Source organism: Saccopteryx bilineata, chromosome 4 (assembly GCF_036850765.1).
Source record: "Saccopteryx bilineata isolate mSacBil1 chromosome 4, mSacBil1_pri_phased_curated, whole genome shotgun sequence".
NCBI classification, from domain to species: Eukaryota; Metazoa; Chordata; class Mammalia; order Chiroptera; family Emballonuridae; genus Saccopteryx; species Saccopteryx bilineata.
The window spans coordinates 284710070-284723513 of NC_089493.1; the positions used below are offsets into that span (position 1 = coordinate 284710070).

The following is a 13444-nucleotide window of genomic DNA, read 5'->3' on the forward strand; positions in this document are numbered from 1 at the left end:
GCATCGCTCACGTACAGTACTACTTCCAGTGACGCGAGACGCACCAGTCACGGCTCCGGAAGTGCGTCATATCACTTGTTATGGCTAGTAGTGACAAATATGGAACCGGACATTGACCATCTCATTAGCCAAAAGCAGGCCCATAGTTCCCATTGAAATACTGGTCAGTTTGTTGATTTAAATTTACTTGTTCTTTATTTTAAATATTGTATTTGTTCCCGTTTTGTTTTTTTACTTTAAAATAAGATGTGCAGTGTGCATAGGGATTTGTTCATAGTTTTTTTATAGTCTGGCCCTCCAACGGTCTGAGGGACAGTGAACTAGCCCCCTATGTAAAAAGTTTGGGGACCCCTGCACTATACTATGAATGCACTAAATGCACTAGATTGTTACCTTCCAAATAGCTCTGGTTATGTTATGTTAATTTTACCTCAATTTAAAAGTGAAAAAAAAAAAATCCCAAGAGACCCAGACTACTATCGCTCTTTTGGTGACCCAATCGTATTTTTTTTTTAAATAAAAAGAAATATATAAAACCACAGGCTTCTACATATATCTGTACAATTAAGAGAAGTTTCTTTTTTTTTCTCTCTCTCCTATTCATCTCAAAAGCCATTAAAATGAATAGGGACTGTATCAGTAATGCCTAATAGAGTTACCGATTCACTGAATCAAGAAACAGGCATGAGCGACAGCAGAACTGCTGTCCTCCCAACACCAAGAGAATTTCAATGTCCTGTCAGTGGGTGAGGTGCGGGTAACCATGCCCCCCTGGTCCCTCCACGGTGCGCGAACAGCATCCGACACCTGGGAGGGTGAGGGACACTCAGGAGGTAAGAGCCCCCTTCTTGTGCTGCCAGGCAAGGGGAGATGTTTGAGAAGACAAGCTGGAGAGGGAGGATAAAAGCCAGTCTGGGACAAAACACTTTGCGGCCACGCCCTTGCAAGGCAGCTCGGGGCGTGAACAATGTCCGTGTGCACGTGGGCAGCAACGTCTGAAACGGACGTAATGAGTCGAGGGAAGACGGGGCACACAGGATGCTGGGAGACGCCGCCCGGAGAATGAAGGAGGGCATTAGTGATGCAAGATGAAGCTCGGACATATTTCTGGCTGAACATAGCCGTTGAGTTTTCCCAAAGATGGGGACAGCAGGGGGGCTGGGGAAGAAGCCAGGGGTTATTACCGAGGCTTTTTGCAAAATGAAGTCGGGAGAATGGCAAAACAAGTGAAGTGTTAAATAAATACTTCCTGAATGGGCTCACAAGGGAGAACACTAAAATTAGGATGTCTGACAAGGGCTTTTTATCCAATCTGCCCAGGATTTCTTCAGGGTTCCTGGGAGAGAAGTTGTCTGTAACCCGTGTGACATCACGGGCCATTTGTGCAGAAATGGGCTAGTTGGAGCACGGGGTACTGAGCTGGCTCATTAGAGGGACAAGGACCGGGCTCCGTGGAACCAGGAATGCCTGGGGCAGCCTTGAGCTTCCTGGGTCAATCTGGAGAGAAGTATTTGCAAGGAAGAGGCCACCGGCCAGAGAGTGACTACACCGCAGGGTTAAGAGCACGGGCTCTGAATTCAGGCTGGCCAGTGCTGGAGATCCTGCTCTCTCTCGCTCTACACATGACCTTGAACAACTCGCTCCTTTTCCCCAAGCCTCAACTTTCCCATCTGTAGAATGAGGATAACAGCCTTCATCATAGGAGACTATTAAATGAGCCGATTATAAACATTCAATAAATTCAAGCTGTTATCCCAGTTTACAGAGGTAACTGAAGCTTATCCGAGGGTTTCTCTGACCTATGGCTTTTGCTGTGTGTGTGGCATTCTGTGGGAAGATTTTCATATGAACCATATCATTTGATCTCTATCCATGAGGCTCAAGAGCCAGACTGGATCTCTCCCGAGTTGTGAGACCTTGGGCAGGTTATTAACCTCTCTGTGCCTCAGTTTCCTCCTCTGGTTAAATGGAGAGAGTAACAGTACCTTTCCCACAGGGCTGTTATGAAGCTAAATGAGTTAGGATGTGTGAAGGTCTGAGAATAGAGCCTGGTCCTGGCTCAATAAATGTGACTATCAGTGTCACCACTGACATTAGCTCATCTTACAAGCAGGGCCCAGGGAGGGCAAGCAAGCTGCCCAAGGACACAAAGCGGGTGATCGAGTCTGTCTCACTGTAGCTCCCACTCTCCTCTCCTGTGCGCCACTCAGTAGGCACTCAGGGCTTAACAACAACCTCGTCTTCCGGGAAATTCCCAGGCCCGGCTGAGACCCAGCACAGTGCTTTGGAATCAGAGGAGTCTGGGTACGAGTCCCAGCTCTGCTCTCACTTTGACCCGTGACTGTGGAGGGCTGTGTAACCTCTCTGCCTTGAAAGAGGCAAATCATAATAGCGCATCCGTTCCTCAGTACATGGTCAGGAATCCTTGCTCTCGAGGTTTTCTGCTGGCCCCAGGCCAGTGCCCAGTGTGGAAGGTGAGACCCTGACATTGCCCTCTGTCACTCAGCTGCTCCAGGGGTCCTTGATGAGCTACCCTTCCTCCTCTTCAGCCCATCTCTACCCCGTGCCCCGTGCCCCATCTGTCTCCACGCCCACCAACAGAACAGCTCCCTGGGAATGTGGTTGGATACTCACAGGCCCCGGGTGTAAGCCAAGTCCCAGTGATTAGGGCTCCCTGGAGACTGCCTCCCTGCAGAAGAGCGAGCTGTCAGCTATTTTAACAGTGAAATAATTGCAAGTTTGAATGTGGATTCGATGCCGAACAACTGCAATTAGAAGCCACCTTCTGTTCGGAACAACTGCTGCTCAAGTGTAATCCCTGCGTCGCGCATAAGCCCCAAATGAGTTTCTCAGCTTTGCTTTCAACTACACTGATTTGGCTATGTCACAGTGTCCTCCACTGCTTTCCTAGAGCTCATGCTGCTCCCAGCGTCTCGGTGGCTTCCCTCTGTTCCTAGCTAGCCTCCAAAGGGCTGATGGGGCCAACAAAACAAGGCTTTGCATATGGTCACACACACCCCACTCACTTCCCCACTCTCTTATTTTGCCCTCTCACTCTCTGAGCTCTAGTTGTACCTGCTGTCACCCTGGCTTGGAAAACTCTCTAGGTCTATTCTGCTGTTGAACTCCTATACATCCTGTAGGTCACAATGCAAACATCACCTCCTCCAGGAAGCCTCCTGTAATGCATCACAGTAGATATAAAACCCCATTGACATACCCTTGCCATCTCACATACATTGTGGCACTTCTTAAAGCTTGCAATTAATTTACATTAGGTATTTGCACTATTTGCATAACAGTCCTGGGTGTTCCATCCGTGTCCCTTGGATGCGGCTTTGTTCCAACCCCCAGCACAGCCCCCACCGGCACACCGCAGGTCCTCGTTACATGTGTGTTAAATGAAGGAATGTTTAATCATGCGAACAGCTCTTCTTCCTAATGAATGCAACCTGCCGAGGTGGGGCCCGTTCCTTAGCCAGATTTGCTCCTTCAGAGAGCCTAGCAGAGTCTCTGGAACATGAACGTGCCTGGGCTAAAATGGCAGAGTTCTAGAGCACACTCAGGCTTGGGCTTCTACTCTTCTTCTGTCAGAAAAATGCAAATACGGGTCCAGGGCAGCCCTTCCCTGTCCTCCTCTGGGTCCAGTCAAGCACAGCCTCTGAGGGTTGCTGATGTGGGTGTTTGCACTTACCAGGGAGACAGGCAGCCCCTCCCACCTCTCTAAGACTCACGCAGACATCCCTTGAATCATGGGCACAGCCTGCCGACCTCCTCCTTGGAAATGCCCGTGGCTTGGCCTGTCCCCGAAGAGCTCTGGCCTTTTCTCACCCGCTGAGAGACTGGAAAGGGACAGGGAAGGTCCTGCCCTGATGTATATACTGTACCAGGCTCCGCCGTTCGAGGACTGGGATCAAGACAGGTTATGACAGAAGTGTAATGCCATCTGCCGAACAGTCGCCTGCATCTGGGTTGCCCTAGGCTGGAATCCCACCGGCTTGCCTTTAATTAAACCTGATTGTAGGAGCCCCCACCCCCTGGCTGGCAGTGGGATCAGGAGGCACCACCCCATAAGCAAAGCCAGGGCAGCATCAGGCACCAAGATGGCCCGCGCGGGGAGCTCAAAATCTACACAGAGCAGATGTTTGGAAGCTGGAAGCCTCCAGAGGACAATGACAGTGTTGAAGCAGGACCAGCTGGAGGTGGCAAACCAGCCAAGCTGCCCTGGCCTTGGTCTAACGACCGCCGTGCAGACGGCCCGGTGCTGGGCAGCCTCCGAGTCACTGGTGGTGGAGTGGGGTGGTCTGTACCTCCACGGGGTGGGTGGGGACCACTCCTCCGAGTCCTCGGGAAGATCTGCAAGCTCAGTCAGTCGGCACTCGTCCCAAGGGACCAGAGCCGTGAGAGGCTGAAACCCACACAGCTGGGGATGTTCTCCCACAGCTCCAACACCAATCAGTCTCTGCAGCTGCTTCCGGATCAGAACCGGTGCTCCCGGAGACCCGGAAGAGCAAGACGCCATTCACCGCCACCTCTGCAGGTGCAGCCCTCGTCCACCGGCTCCACGCTGGGGTCCTGGCACGCCCATCACTGTGCTGGTTCCACGCTGGGGTCCTGACACGCCCGTCACTGTGCTGGGCCCAGGGAGCCCTCGGGGGCAGCTCCGGAAAGAGAGGCAGGCTCGCTGCCCTCGGGGCTTGCGCGCTGTGGGAGGTGCTAAGCAGGAACGCGCAGAACTAATGGCTAGCCAGGTGGGGTAAGCGCCATGAGAGGAGTCAGGGTGCTGTGAGATCTCCCTGGTGCAACCAGACCCAAAGAAGGACAGGAGTAGGCAGCAGAAGCGGGGCTAGCAGCAGCGCTGGCGAGGGCCGCCGGGCCAAGGCCCTGGGCTGGTATTTTACAGACCAACCTACTGTCGCCGGAGGACGGCAGCAGGGAGGGCGGGAAACGGGCAGGACAGCGGATTTGAGGTCTGGAAGGCTGTGTGTTTGAAAAGATCGCTCTGGCTTTAGGGGGGGGGGGGGGGGTGCAGGAGTAAATGGGAGGAACACAGCAGAAAGCGGCAAGGGGAACCGGAGAATCCAAGATGCAAGGGAGGTGGGTGTTAGGAAGGAGCTGGGGGCGGGGAGGTGTTTGGGGCGTGGCTTTCCCAGGACGGGAGAATTCAAAGGGGCGTGGGGGAGTGCGGGAGGGGAGGACAGGGTAACTCTGGGTCTCTGTGTGAGCACCTGGGTGGCCTCTTGTGCTCTCCTAAACCCGAGTCCCCATGGAAATGCCAGTTGGGGAGAAGATGGCGGGCTCGATTTTGACCTGGTTGCAGCATCAGGGGTGTGCATGCTGCATGCACTCGGACCTCTGGGGTAAAGGGGTGGAAACCACTCTGCCCTGTGGAGATTTCATCCTCACTTGACCTCCTTTTCCTACATGGTTCATTATTGGTACTTCACAGAGGGGTTCCTGAGGATTCTTTTAATGTCTGCTGAGAACCTCGAAGGCTTCAGCACCAACAGCTGTCAGAACTAAATTAATAAAACAACAAGGCAGCTTTTCTTTCTTTTTTTCCCCGTGCCAGGAGTCACTGGGCAAGAATATTTGCAGAAAGCACCTGATCTCCCTGTGGCTTTTCACATTCTGAAATTGACAATTCTTTCATTCCAGTCAATAAACTTCTAAATGTCAGACCATGGATGGGGTGTTCCTAGCGGAGTTTGGGGTCTAAGGTCCTTTTTGAAATTGAGGAAGGATGAAGGAAAGGAAACATCTCTCTCTCGCCCATCTTTTACACTTACACACACATGCACACACATGCATGCACACACACACACACACACCATCCATCCATCAAGTAAAACTGGGTTACCAGAAAGATATACCTTCTGACAAAAGAGGGCAAGTAAGCAGAACGCCAGGTCACCCACCAGAAATTCCGGAACCCGGAATCTCTCCATAAACTGAAGGTTTCTGCTTAAATCTAACTTAGATTTATCTGGTGGCAAAGTCGCCCCAGGCCTCCCATGAGACTCGTTATATATACTGGGGAGCAAAAGCAGGCTTCCAGTTGCATTGTGACATTCTTTTGAGTTAATAAAGGGATAATCATAAACTGCTTGTCTTTTTCCATATGAACCACTCCACTATAAGCCTACTTTTACCCACCCCTCTATTAGGTTGAACAAAAACAAATCTCCAACATTCATTCGACTGGACTCTTTTTGACCTAAAAAATAACCATTTGTCAGCCTAATGATATTAATTTATCCCACTTAGTGTGATAGTGGCTTTTTTGCAGAAATATGAATGCGTTTGATTACAGCGTGGTGCCCAGAACCCCGCTCCAAGCCCCGGAGGCATGATGTCACGTACAACACAGGAACCTCGGAGCCTTTCTGAAACCTGAAAAATGATAAATTCCAAATCACACCTGGCCACAGGGGTGTGCAAACCTGCAGTCCTGGAACCGTCCTCAAAATCACATGTGGGGCCCTTTCCATGTACAAGATTCTGTTCATCAGATGATTCACTTGGGAGGGAGGATGGGGAAGGGGTCCATGCATGCCGATTACGTGAGTACATACAAGGCACCATTTCCCCCATTACAATTCTAATTGATGAGGTCGCTTCCTGTTTAACATAGCAATGTTGGGGTGAGCCTACCCCTGAAACCTGTTCATGCCTGCCTGACACCCCCAATCTAAAGGAAAACCCTGACTTATCCACAAAGAGGGGAAGCTGTTCGTTACAGAGCCAATCGGCCTAAGAGGATTCTCATTACACCCCAAATCTGCTTGTTCTCAGATCCACACGACATAATGACAATGTCCTTTTCTCTTGGAAAATGGTTTGCGTGAACTTGGGTAAATGTGTGTGTGATTCAATAAAGACATCCCACGCAGGGCTCCCAGAGGTGTTCAATTAAGAGCGATAAACCAACTTGGAAAGCGTCCTGACAGCACCGTCTATCCAAACAACCTGGAGGGGGGAGGAAGCGGGAGATTGGGGGGAGAGGAGCGAGATGGGCACGGACAGGGCATCAGCAGAGGACTCTAAACTGTAGAAATGGCTCCCGATGGATATCTGTGGCTTAACTCCTCTTAATCTTGGCCCAAGTGGTGTAATAAGCCATTCTTAGAACTTAATAACTCCTCAGCACCCAATCAATACCAGCTCTGAAAAATCCTGCCCTGTATTTATTTAGCTCTACGGCACTCAGACACTTCAGCTTCTTAGTCCCCATGATACCCGCGGCTGCACCTCACTTCCTTTATGATCGGGGCGGCTTATTGACGTATCAACCCAGAAGGTGTGCGTTTAAGAACTGGGCTTTGATGGCGGCTCCCCAAGGTGGGCACTCAGGAGGGGCCAGAGAGATAAATGAGTCAGCGTGTGTGCCATCTCTCCAAAAGCAGCCCCAGATTGACTTTGGCACTTCCCCTAGTACCTGTTAATGCAAAATATCATCTGGATGTCTGGGAGAAAGGGGCCGGGATGCAATCCTCAAAGTGTTCATCTGGGAAATGCTCACTCCTCAGTTAAGCAACTTGCAGTTACTGACGGATGAACAAAATTTTGAGTTCCTCTCTTAGGTGGGTGAGTGGGAGCTATTTGTTTTGAATTTTTCAATGACTTTTCTTGGTGGAGCTGGACGTAGGAACCCACAAGAAAGATGAGCAGAGAAGGAGCAAAGGAGAGGTGGAAGGAAGCAAGTGAAGTCCCTATTGACTCCATCATGAGGAAACATGGCTGCAAAGCCTCCAGCCCCAGGAGATCAGCCCAAATAAGCAAGCAGCTCATTTGGTGGCTCATTTGCTGCAAACTTCATATAAAGCCAGGCTTTGTTTTTTTTTTTTTAAATGAGGGAAAATTGGGCATACTGGCACCAGACCCTCTGGGCGTGAATTCCAGCTCCAGAAGAGGTGACCTGCCGTAACCAATAGAGATGGAGTCATATTTTCTTCCTATTTTGACAGGGAGGTGGTCGGCCCAATTCTATCCATCAAGATTAACTAACTACTTATTGGTTAGAATCTACACAAGGTAGCACTTCTGACTGTTCTATGTGCCTCTGGAAGCTTTATCTCTGCGATGGATCGCTCCAGCCCTGACATGAGACGTGTGCTCCACCCCCATCAGACAGGAGTAGTTGCCAGGAATCTGGTGCCAGATGTTGCCATGTTCTAGAGATACTTTTTTTTTTTTTTTGACAGAGACAGAGAGAGAGTCAGACAGAGAGAGAGATAGGGACATACAGGAAGGGAGAGAGATGAGAAGCATCAACTCATAGTTGCAGCACCTGAGTTGTTTGTTCATTGATTGCTTTCTCATATGTGCCTTGACCAGGGGGTTACAGCAGAGTGAGTGACCCCTTGCTCAAGCCAGCAACCTAGGACTTCAAGTTGGTGACCTTTGGGCTCAAGCTAGCGACCATGGGGTCATGTCTATGATCCCACACTCAAGCCAACAACCCCGCAGTCAAGCTGGTGAACCCACGGTCAAGCCGATGAGCCTGCACTCAAGCCAGCAATCTCGGGGTTTCGAACCTGGATCCTCCAAGTCCGCAGTTCGATGCTCTATCCACTGCTCCACCGCCTGATCAGGCCTCGAGAGACTTTGATGGTTTGGTACAAGAAAGTCCACTTTATCGAGCTCTGGGTATATCAGCCATCAAATGAGAAAAGTCAGACCTGACCTAACACTTTCAGGATGGTCATCTGGGTTAGACAACATGAAGGACACGTTAGCTCAATAAACAGTAGCTGAGCTGATGATGACAATGATGTGGTGACAGTGAGGGTCATGTAATCGTGATGATGATCCTGATGATGGTGACGACAATGATAAAACCAATGATGTGACGATGATGGCAGTGAGGATGCTGACGGTGATGCTAAGGCTGGTGATGATGACAGTGAAGTCCAGGGGTCCCCAAACTACGGCCCGCGGGCCGCATGCGGCCCCCGGAGGCCATTTATCCGGCCCCCGTCGCACTTCCGGAAGGGGCACCTCTTTCATTGGTGGTCAGTGAGAGGAGCACATTGACCATCTCATTAGCCAAAAGCAGGCCCATAGTTCCTATTGAAATACTGGTCAGTTTGTTGATTTAAATTTACTTGTTCTTTATTTTAAATATTGTATTTGTTCCCATTTTGTTTTTTTACTTTAAAATAAGATACGTGTAGTGTGCACAGGGATTTGTTCATAGTTTTTTTTATAGTCCAGCCCTCCAATGATCTGAGGAACAGCGAACTGGCCCCCTGTGTAAAAAGTTTGGGGACCCCTGGTGAAGACGGTGACAACGCCAACAGTGCTGATGACAAATGACTTACTTTGCCTTTATTTCACCCATTCCGCGGTACTTGACTTCTCAGAATTAGAGTGAAGAGGCTGACTATTCAGAGGGAGCAAGTGGGATGTTTCTAAGGGTAAAGGTAGCTTCACCATTGTGGTAAAAATATGTTCTCTTTGTAAAGCTAATGGGCTTCCGTGGTAATGAAATAATCCCAACGTGAAAGCCCTCAGCAGAGGCTGTAGTAACACAAGGTGAGTGCCCCTTATTATCACAAAGTTATTAACGTATCCATTTGTTATCTGGTTAGTCAGGGGGGCAGGGCCAAAGCCCACTGCGCACAGTATTTATCAAGCAGCGGGATTTGAAAAGCCAGTCAAGCCGCTCCGCAGTGGGGCTGCTCCCACCCCTGCCGCTCACCACCCTGCGCCTTTGTGACGCTTCCCCTTCCGGGGCTGACGCTCTGTTGCAAAATGAGAAAACAAAATAATGACTTTCAAGAGTTTCCTTAAACCTCCCCCCACCCCCCTCCCCCGATTTCCCTAAAACAGAGCTCAGAGGGGCAGGGACCAAAACAAAATACGTTTATCGAAGTCTCGTCACACCCGATACAAAAGCACACCACAATTTCCTTAAGTTAAAAACCAAAAGTAGCTATTACGATGTGGCGAGCCAGGCTGGCGGGGGCCCGGCAGCCTTCAGAGAGGGCTGGGAGGCTGGAGATTCGGCTGCAACACGACCAGATCTTCCGCTTTCCAGGCAGCGGCACCTCACAGCGTTACTGTTGGGTCAAAACGCACGAAATGACTTCCTCCTGAGCCTTCGTTTCCTCACCTGGAAAAAATGGACCTGATGCCCTCGCAGGTCCCTTGGGGGTGCAAAATTCTACCGCTCGAAGAGGATCAATCTGCCTGTTGTTCAAGTCACTCAGCTTGCCACCAGAAACAATAGCTTAAAACCTGCAGATCTCATTAAAAAGGATGTCACCGGGCTGAGGGAGGGGAGAGACAATGTGATGAAGAAGCTAAAAGATAAACACAAGATGGCCTAGGGCAGGCCTAATCCGCCTCTGGAGGCCAGACAGGGAAGGACAAACACAGGGGCCAGCGGCTGGGCCCAGGGAGACAGCCCGACAGAGGCGACCTCCTCTAGAGGAGGTGAAGAGCTACACGTCCCCTGAGCTGGCGCTATCAAAGCGAGCAGCAGCGTAGGAATCACCAGAGCAGGGCTTTCCAACCTGTTGACACCTGGGGACCAGTGAAAATAGGAGAACTGTTTCGGGGACCGCTAAGGCAGAAGTCACCCTGAGCGTAAGTGAATTCGGCTAAGATCCTTGGGCCTATGCTCATCTCCAGACAACATCAGGGCGGACCAACATGAAATTTCTACCCTAGAGCTTATCCTAAAATGCAGTTTCCCCAGCTTCACCCAGTAACTGATTCAGTATACGTAGGTGGGGCCCAGGAATCTGCATTTTAGCGAGCACCCCCGAGTGATCACGATACAGGTGGAGGAAGGGGGTGGAACAGCGCAGGCCAGAGCAGTGATGAGAAAGCCAGAGAGGAACCACATTACTGGCCTCCACCGCCTCACCTGAGGCTGGCCACAAGGGCCAGCATCTCCAACAGCAGTCTGGGAAACCCTGACACCCCTTTCTTCCACTGCTCACTGCAAATGCCCCAGAGTCACCCCGATGCCTCCCTTCCTATCCCACCCCACTGCCAACCCCTTAGTCAACCGGCCAGCTTGACTCTTAGAGCGTGACCAGCACACCCACACGCTGCCCTCGTCATCTCCACCACTCCGGTCTGGACCGCCACCATTATGAATACCTCCTAAACAATCTCCCCCCACTCCGCCGGCACCTGCCCTTGCCCCGTGGAGCCGGGCACCCTTCACCAAAGGAAGTCAGGTCATGCTCCTCTTCTTCATAAAGGCTTCAGTGTTCCCCGTCTCCCTCAGAAGAAGAGCCTCCCACGGTCATCTGCCCCCCAGCCCTGCCACTACCGCCTGCCTGGCCTCACACCCAGAGCCCTGTCCCCTCGCTCACTCCGTTCCAGACACGTTCTCCTGCACTTGTCCTCCTCCTGTCCCCCTCCCCCGCTGGGGGTCCACAGGCTCAGATGTCTCCTCAGTGAAGCTTTGCTTTGCACCGTCTGTAAAACAGCCCACCCCACCCCACCCCAGGGATCCATCTCTCTCCCCTGAGTAGTTTTTCTCAATGGCACTGTTTGACAGGTCACTACTCTCCCCCATGGAAGAATGATTCTCAGTCACGGGTGGCTGCCCCCCCCCACCACAGGGCATTTGGCAATGCCTACAGAGGTTTGGGTTGTCAGGACTGAGGAAGGAGGCCATACTAGTGGCGCCTCATGGGTAGAAAGCAAAGACGCTGTCAACACCCTCAGATGCTCAAGACTGTTTCCCGTCGCAGAAAATTATCTGGCCCAAATATTAAAACTGCCTGGAGTGAGCAACCCCGCGGGGAAGCTCAGGAAAGCCTGGAGGAGCCCTCGACCATGTTTGGGTCTCCCGCATCTGGTGCAGGACGGACGGACGGACGGGATAGAACTCTAGGCTCCATGGACCACCTGGAGCATGTCCTTTCATTCCCAATCGGTTATTTAAGTTACCTCCTGGGAAGGAGCGCACATCTGGGGTGTGCGGAAAGGCTTGCTCTGCACCAGGAGAGGTGCATGGTTTGCTCTGTAACAGATCTGCATTTCTATGAGACACAGAAAGACAAAAGGGTCTACAATCTTCGTTATAAAAGTTAAAAGATGCATCAGCTCACCCTCGGGCCACAAAGAATAAAACACCCTCCTAGATATCTCGGAGTTCTGGGCTCAATGTGTTATTTTTTAAAAGGTCTCCGTGTATAATAAATGAAATGCTCTTAATGTCCAACATTAGTTGCCCACCAGGGGCTAGCCTAGCCTGCCAGTGATTAAGCGCTCAGAATGGTCACATGGCAGACGTTGTTCCTGGGGACCAGGAAGTCTTCTCAGGCCTTGGCATGTACTAACTCATGCTTAGCCCTGGCTGGACGGTTCAGTTGGTTAGAGCATCATCCCGAAGCACAGAGGTTGCCAGTTCAATATCCAATCAGGGCACATACAGGAGCAGATCGATGTTCCTGTCTCTCTCTCCCTTCCTTTCTCTCTAAAAGCAATACAATAAACATTAAAAAAAAGAAAACCTCATGACAATGATTATTATTCCCATGTCACAGATAAAAAGAAACGGATGTTCAGCCTGACCTGTGGTGGCACAGTGGGTAAGGTGTTGACCTGAAATGCTGAGGTTGCCGGTTCAAGACCCCAGGCTTGCCTGGTCAAGGCACACATGAGAAGCAACTGCAAGTTGGTGCTTCCCGTTCCTCCCTCTCCCCTGCCTTTCTCTTTCTTTCTCTCTCTCTCTCTCTCTCTCTCTCTCTTCTCTCTAAAATAAAAAAATAAAGTCTAAGAAAAGAAATGGAGTTCAAAGCCAACAGCCAGTAAGGGACAAAGTCAGGATTGGAACCCAGACTATCGGTTCAAGCCCATCATGTATGCTGTACACGAACCCAGCTGGTAGAAGAAAGGGTTGGGAGGAAGGAAAGAGAACAGATGTGGGGGGGGAGGGGGGAGGCAAACAACACAGTGGAAGCCTCCTGTGCTGGCTCATGAAGTCTGGCAGGTAAGGAGCACACGCCCAGTGCCTGGCCATGTGTTGTGTTCCGTGCCCAATCACATGCCCCTCTGTCAAAACCACTGTGTGTTGGAGCTATGAAAAGACTGGTAAAGTTTAAGCCCCACTCCTAATGTGGAAGTTTGTGCTTAGCTGCTGAGTTTCCCCTCACTCTGAGTTTTTAATCTTTATGATATCTGCAATATGACTGAAATGATGTCTTTTTCTCTTACTAGGATACTCTTATGTAGGAGACAGAACAGGATGAACCCCAAACTGCTCTATCAGAAAGACCCATGTCAAGAAAGGAAGAGGAAAAAAATAATCCTTATTACTCAACCTCACGGCAATGGGCGTAGAAAAGGTCACACAGAGGGGATATCATGAAGGAATAAAGGAGACTCATTAATTGTATACCTGACCCACTCTGTCATGCTGAGCAGTTAGGAGAAGTGGCTTTGGAGTCATACAGACTCCCAGTCCCATCATTTT

The 13444-nt window shown here is 50.6% G+C and overlaps 1 long non-coding RNA gene across 1 annotated transcript in view; it reads right to left on the reverse strand.

Annotated features, from left to right (window-relative positions):
• Positions 1 to 13444, reverse strand: part of LOC136333430 (uncharacterized) — a 539264-nt gene that overhangs the window by 253757 nt on the left and 272063 nt on the right. The gene's annotated exons all lie outside the window — the stretch shown is intronic.